We start from the raw sequence: 6,787 nt of genomic DNA, 5'->3' as shown, positions 1-6,787 counted from the left end.
TTTTCCTAGGTGCAAAGGTAAACTAGTTTTTTAAGCCATCCGGTAATGTCAGAAGGCCTAGAGGTAATGGAGTTTCCATATCAATTAAATAGAAAAACTCATCCATTTTCACAAAGCTAAGAGGTTTAGCTTTTGTTTAATTCTTTTGATCTTGCATCATAGTTTTTAGATGCGATCAGTATATCTTTCCCAATGGACATAGTACATTTCTATTGAATGGATTGTGTCATCTTCATGCTGAAGCATGTTTCTTAGTAAGAGAGTACAGGCAAGGCCATCTCTCTTTCTTTGTAGACGATCTAAAAGTTTCTTCTTGTAGATCATTTATTTTTGGGATGTTGTCCAAGCTTGTTCAGCATCTTTCCATGTTTGGAATTTTCTATGAGAATTTTCGGGGAATTTTATGACTTGTTCTTGAGCTTCTTCCCAGTTGTCATATATTCCTGTTTGTCTCCCAATGAAGACAACATACCAGTATTTTTGTTTTTGTTCTGGTATTTTGTATGTACTTGTAGAGGCTTCTCCAATTGAAGCGATTTCTACGTGTTGATATACGATTTCTGCTTGGTTCATTCTTTTGATTTCTTTTCGGAGAATGAGAACCAAATCTTCTAGAAATTGCTTAGATAGCATATTCTTGAAGTTTGAGTTGTTCTATCCTGATTTGATGTTTTAGGTCTTGGATTAGTTTTAGTCTTTCTGGACCGAGTCCTAAGAATCGTCCATCTCGGATTATTCTTCTTCCTTCATTGTTGTAGTCTACAACTAAAGGATTTTCTTCTAACTCTTTGAGTTTTTCTTGAACTCGTAAGAGTCGATCTTTTAATTGTCAAATCCAGACCTTCTGGAATTCGATTTGATTGGCATACCTTCTTAGCATGATATATGCTCGTAGTCAAGAACAGTTGATAAGTCTTACTACAGGGTTAGACTTGATTTGTTCCATATTAGAACTCTAAATTTTTGGTACATTTGTGGATTACAAATGTTGTTTGGGATGTGATCGGTTTTGGGTCATAACTATTTTGGGAGAATGTAAACTTAAACAGAAAGAACCAAAGCTAATCCTTGGCTCTAAATACACATAAAGGACCAAGGCTAATTCTTGGCTCTGATACCATCATTCCAGTCTCCTCCAGTAGGTCAAGGACATACTTCCTTTGAGATAATATAATTCCATGTCTGGATTGTAGTACTTCAATGCCTATAAAATATTTGAGTAGTCCGAGATCTTTTGTCTTAAATTCAGTACATATGATTTCTTTTGTTGTTTGGATGCCCTCGGGATCACTACCGGTTATAATGATATCATCAACATATACTACAAAACTCACCTTGCCCTTCAGTGTGTCTTTAATAAATACGGAGTGATCTCCAGAGCATCTGTGAAATCCAATGCATATGAGTGCTTGGGTAAAATTTTCAAACCATGCACGAGGAGATTGTTTCATATCATAAAGGGATTTTTTGAGTCAACATACAGGCTCCCCCTCGACCACATACCCAGGTGGTTGCTTCATATAAATTGCCTATTTGATATCCCCATTCTAAAAGGCATTCTTGGCATCAAGTTGATATACCTGAAAGAAAGAGTTAGCTACGAAAGATAATAACACACGTACCGAGTACATTTTTGCCACTGGATAGAAGGTTTCCTCATAATCAATGTCATAACATTGTGTTTAGCCTTTACTAATGAGGCGAGCCTTCAACCAAGCCACGGACCCATCCAGATTGTGTTTCATATTAAACACCCATTTGCAACCGACGGGTTTCTTCTCCGATGGAAGTGGGACTAGAGCCCATGTTTGATTTTCATAAAGTGTCTACATTTCTTCATCCATTGCCACCTTCCACTCTAGATATTTGAGAGCCTCTTGATAGGACTGTGGTATAGACATGGAAGAAATAGCCGAGAGAAATTGATAGCTATTATGATCTTAGGTTAAGTGTTTGGCTTTTAGCTACCTACCCGGCCGGTCTTTTGGGTAGTATTGGCAAGGTGTTTAACATTTGGTATCAGAGCTACTACTTACGTTTCAAGTTTGAATCCCGGAGGGGTCGACCTAGCGGTGTCGCTAGGGTAGGCCGTCACTAGAGTGGGTCATCGTGGACGTCGGGTCGTAAGAGCTTGACGACACTCTTTCTCCAAGGGATGTGTAATGTTATGATCATGGGTTAAGTGTTTGACTTTCCACTATGTACCTGACCAGTCTTTTAGGTAGTATTGGTTAGGTGCTTAACAATAGCATACATGGGACAGACGATGATAAGACACAAAATTTGTAATGGGATGAGAAGTAAAGGGCATGGTGCATATTCGGGGTTATTTTCAAAGGGAAATAGGATGAGTATCATATTGTGGACTTACCTCCAGGGGATCTATAAACTAAGCAAGTGAGGTGTCAGCCAGTGTTTCTGGGGGCTGAGTCATTTCTGTAGCATGGGGCACAACCAGCCGAGAGGAACCTAGTACTGAAGATAGACCTGGAGGAGCATTGTCAGAATAATATGGAGAGTCATAAAAAAATGTGACATCTCGGGATACAAGTAACGCTGAAGAGTGGGATTGTAGCAAACATAACCCTTTTGGGAGTGGGGAGGAAACATGAATAAAACATTGACACCCAAATACGTTCAATGGCAGTGAAAAAGGATCGTCATGAGGTAATAATAGAGAGTAAGGGGATTTGTTACCAAGAACGAAAGATGGTAACTAGTTTATAAGAAAGCATGCAGTAAGAATTGCATGTGGCCAATAAAAGTATGGAACTTTCATAGCATATAGTAAACCAAGAGCTACCTCAAGAATATGACGATTTTTCCATTCAGCTACACCATTTTGTTGAGGGGTGTAGGCACATGAGGTTTGATGAATAATGTCATTTTCTTGACAAAAAGAGTCAAGGTATTTGGAGATGTATTCTTTGGCATTATCCGACCTAAGTATTTGAATTTTTTTACCAAACTGAGTGAGTACCTGTTATGGTCCCAGATCAACATGAAGATTCACCAGGGAGGACGAGGGTGATAACGAAGAAGAAGGGAACGAAAGGGGAGAAAATCATAGAGAAGAACAGAGAGGGATAACTCGGCTCTGAGGGAGTCCGTAACCTACGGCTCTGAGGGAGACCGCAACCTAGGGTTCCGGGGGAACACCGACCCTGAGCTCAAAGAGGAGACCTCAAATCCTATTTTAGATTAACTTTTCACTTCCCCATTCATTACCATACGATGCATACAAATACTTCACGCCAATAAGAGTTTAGGAAAAAATTACAAAAATGCCCCTGAGGCATATTTAAACCCAAATAGCATAAAATAGAAAATAAAGTAAATAACGACTTAACTGACTCAGCCATAGTGTCTCAGCCTGACTCGGCTCACTATTTGGTCCATAACATCCCACCCCTCCTGGAGAACGAGCTTGTCCTCGAGCTCGAAGGTAGAGTATGCCTGCCGAAACGAATCCTCCGTTGGTTCTCGCCGTGAGTCATAGGTTCCACATGCAAATCACAGCACCGCCACCCAGTTGGGAGGTTGGGTAGTTGAGTTGCTATTGCCCTGTAAAAGCTCTTGTCAACAATGTTAGTAGGACAAGGACTGCAGTTAACACCATTGGCACAAGGTCTCTTTGGTTGAGGCTTGGCAGCCTCTACTGCTCTGTTCTTATCAGCTTTAGCCTTCTCTAGCTGGAGAACCCTTTTCGGCAAAGTATCCACAGGGTACTGCTCCTCAGACTTATGCTCTTCAATGCATTTGATGACAGCCTTAAACGCAGCTAACTCTTGCTTGTTTGATTCATTCTGGGCAGCAGATGGGGATGTGCTTCCAACTTTGATCTGTGAATGGCGCAGGTGCAAATTGCTCTGTGAGCTCAAAAGCATATGTCATGCTAACTGCTTCAATTTGTCGTCCACTATTAACCAAAACATCAATCACGCCTGGCATTTTATCTTGTAAATCAAGTATCCTACAAAGATCAGTTGTCTACCGGCGACGAGCAACAAATGGGATGAGTATGCAAATATCATCCATATCAAATTCTAAGGCAATACCAAATGTCACTAAAAGGTGCAGAAAAGCATGAACCTCTAAGGGGTTTCCTGTAGAGCCATCAATATCAAGTTCATCCAACTTTGGTTTCCATGCCTCAGCAATATCTGTTGACTTTTCTCTGATCTCTGAGGACACCACCAAGGAATCTGATTCAGCATTAGCTAACATAGGGCCTAGACACTCCATCAACATAATACAAGTTCTAGGCAGATCCAAGAGGTTGGGGTCCCTCTTTCCATCAAGAGTAGGTGTTTCTGTGTAGAAGTCATCCAGGGACTCCAAACCCAACCTTGCTGGATCTCAGGCACTCCTTAACGCAAGTGGGACCTCCTCTCTTATGGCAGCAAGATTTTTCCTATTACTTTATATGAATTTATGGAGCCCCTTTGCATCCATTTCTACACATAATTTTCCCTATTTTCATCTTCAAACTTGACTTCCAAGTTGGATTCTTTTGAAGCTTTACTTCTGAATTCTCTTCTATGACTGCATTGGTCAGTCCATCCTTGAAGTTACTTGGGTTTTCATTCTGCCAATGTTTCTGAAGCTTGCCACCAGAAGCAGAGCTGTAGGTTTCTTCATCAAACAGTTGTACATCCCAATTGATGAGCATAGCTTGTAATACTTTGACCACAGCAATAGAGACATAGAGAGAGATTGGAATCAAGTAACCATAAAGCATAAGTGCCCTTCCATACCATTTCATGATCAAAATAATTAGAGACTCTTTGAATGGGATCTCTGTGTATACTACAGCACTAAGACCAAGATAACCTTAGAGAATGCCAGCGACTGTGCCTCTGCTCAGAGGGAAGTTTCTCATATTGGTCACTAGTACGCCAGTCCCAAGCCATGCACTACGATGAGTGGCGACAACCAAGGCCACCCATAACAGCCAGTAAGGCAAAGATTCAACATTCCGAACTGGGAGCCAGAGCACCCCGTACCCAAGAAAGCAAGAAAGTGTTCCGATCAAAAGCATAACCCATGGGGGCAATTTATTGCATACAATCCCAGGAAGTAGGCCCACGTTCTCGCCTAGATCGTTAGCAACTCCTAGGATCGTTAACTTCTGTTGGGAGTAACCCAAAACAGATTTTAGAGAATGCGAAAAGAGAGGAAAATTATAGGGGTTTACTGCAGCAATTTGGACCCAAACTGCGGCTCCGAGGCCAACCCACGGAGGTCTAGTCCCGGTTTCAGCACAGGCATTGCTACAAGCAGAAGCGGTCCCACAGCTCTTCCTGTCTGGTTTTCGTGGAGAAGAGCATCAGAAGGGAGCCCAGCAGTGGACGGAGCTGTGGGAAATTTTTTTTTCCCATTCCAGAGGTTGCTTTTCCCCAATTCTTACACGCTGGACAGAGGTATTCGAAGACTTACCTAGCATTGATGTCGATGAGTTGAGGTATGTCTCGGTTGAGGGAGAAGTGGAGGCGATGCTTACCTTCCGCCCCTCACCGTTGTCACCGAAATTCCTGACCGGAGGAGGCGTTGTCCGTCGGCGAACAGCAACCGTGTCGACCAGGGATGCCTCTGTCCGAACTGAAACAGGCAAATCCCGTTGGGCCCGTTCCGCAGCCCGAAGAGTTTGGCTTTCAGCCCAAAGTATCTCCTTTGTTTTTTGTGCGCCAGGCACGCAACTTCTGCGTAGCAACAAATGGCCGAAAAGGGACAGCAATAAATGTAATTATTGTTCTTACTGTATATACCATTTGTGGAGCTCTTGAGGCCAATACAAACTGAAAAAAATAATGCAAATTGATGAGCACCACAGCAAAAAATACAAACTGAAAAAAATAATATAGATGAACACCAACTGAAATATTCTGACTTTGAACAAATGAGACAAGACTTGAATGTGTTTGTGCAAGGTGGGAACATTGATGATGCTCGTGGTGTATTTAATGAATTACTTGCTATTGATCTAGTCTCAAATGAAATCTTATGTGGCAGAGGGGTTGTCTTTGGTAAAGAATGTCTTAATACAATTGATTTTGAGAAATTTTTGGCAGATAGGGAGACTCTCAATGATGAAGGTTCTCTTGGCCATAATTTGAATGTAATGTTGTGGGGAATGATTTTTATGGCTGTTGAAGGGAAAAAAATTAAATTTTGCGCGGCATCTGGACATAGTATAAGTGCTACAGTTTTGCATGGGAATATCAACCATTTGAAGGATGGTGCTGAGGAACGTTTGCACTTATCAAGATCGACAACATGTGCTTACTCTCATGGCTTCTTCCACCAAATGAGGTCTGGTCTGTTGTGCCAGTGCATAACACAGTGCTGCCAAACAGCCAAGGCCACAGTGTTGTTGTGGCAATGCAGCAAACATTGCTGCTAAACAGCCATAAACCAGTGCTGAAAACTGTGGCAATGCAACAAAAATTGTTGCTCAACAGCCAGCATCTAGTGCTGAAAACAGTGGCAGTGCAGAATGAAAAAGCACATGGGGTATGCAGCTATCCACCTTTTGTGGGGGGTATTGTAGCCTGCAAGATCTATTTTGGCATGCTCAGAGGGATCCATCCTAATGTTGGGTGCAGGTTTGCAATAGTGCCAATTGATATGGGAGGTGCTGCAGATATTTTGTGTGTTGTCCAAATAAATAATCTGGGTATTGCTGGGCAATTTATTGAACAAGGACTGCTTCCAAATACTGAAAAAGATGCTTGTTGGGTGCCTGTTCTCAGTCGAGCAGTCCTCTCCACCGCTACCCAGTTGAAGG

General features: G+C 41.9%; 1 pseudogene; it reads right to left on the bottom strand.

The window, feature by feature from the left end:
• Positions 1–3,222: 3,222 nt before the first annotated feature.
• On the bottom strand, positions 3,223–4,913 carry LOC137935261 (FRIGIDA-like protein 3; annotated as a pseudogene).
• Between the last annotated feature and the right edge of the window lie 1,874 nt (positions 4,914–6,787).

The sequence above is a fragment of the Aristolochia californica genome, unplaced genomic scaffold (assembly GCF_029961685.1).
Source record: "Aristolochia californica isolate CCGP_79_NKW_82.1479 unplaced genomic scaffold, dmAriCali1.0.hap1 SCAF_6, whole genome shotgun sequence".
NCBI lineage: Eukaryota > Viridiplantae > Streptophyta > Magnoliopsida > Piperales > Aristolochiaceae > Aristolochia > Aristolochia californica.
The sequence above is the reverse complement of the archived record's forward strand: the minus strand, read 5'-3'. Positions and strand labels throughout refer to the sequence as shown.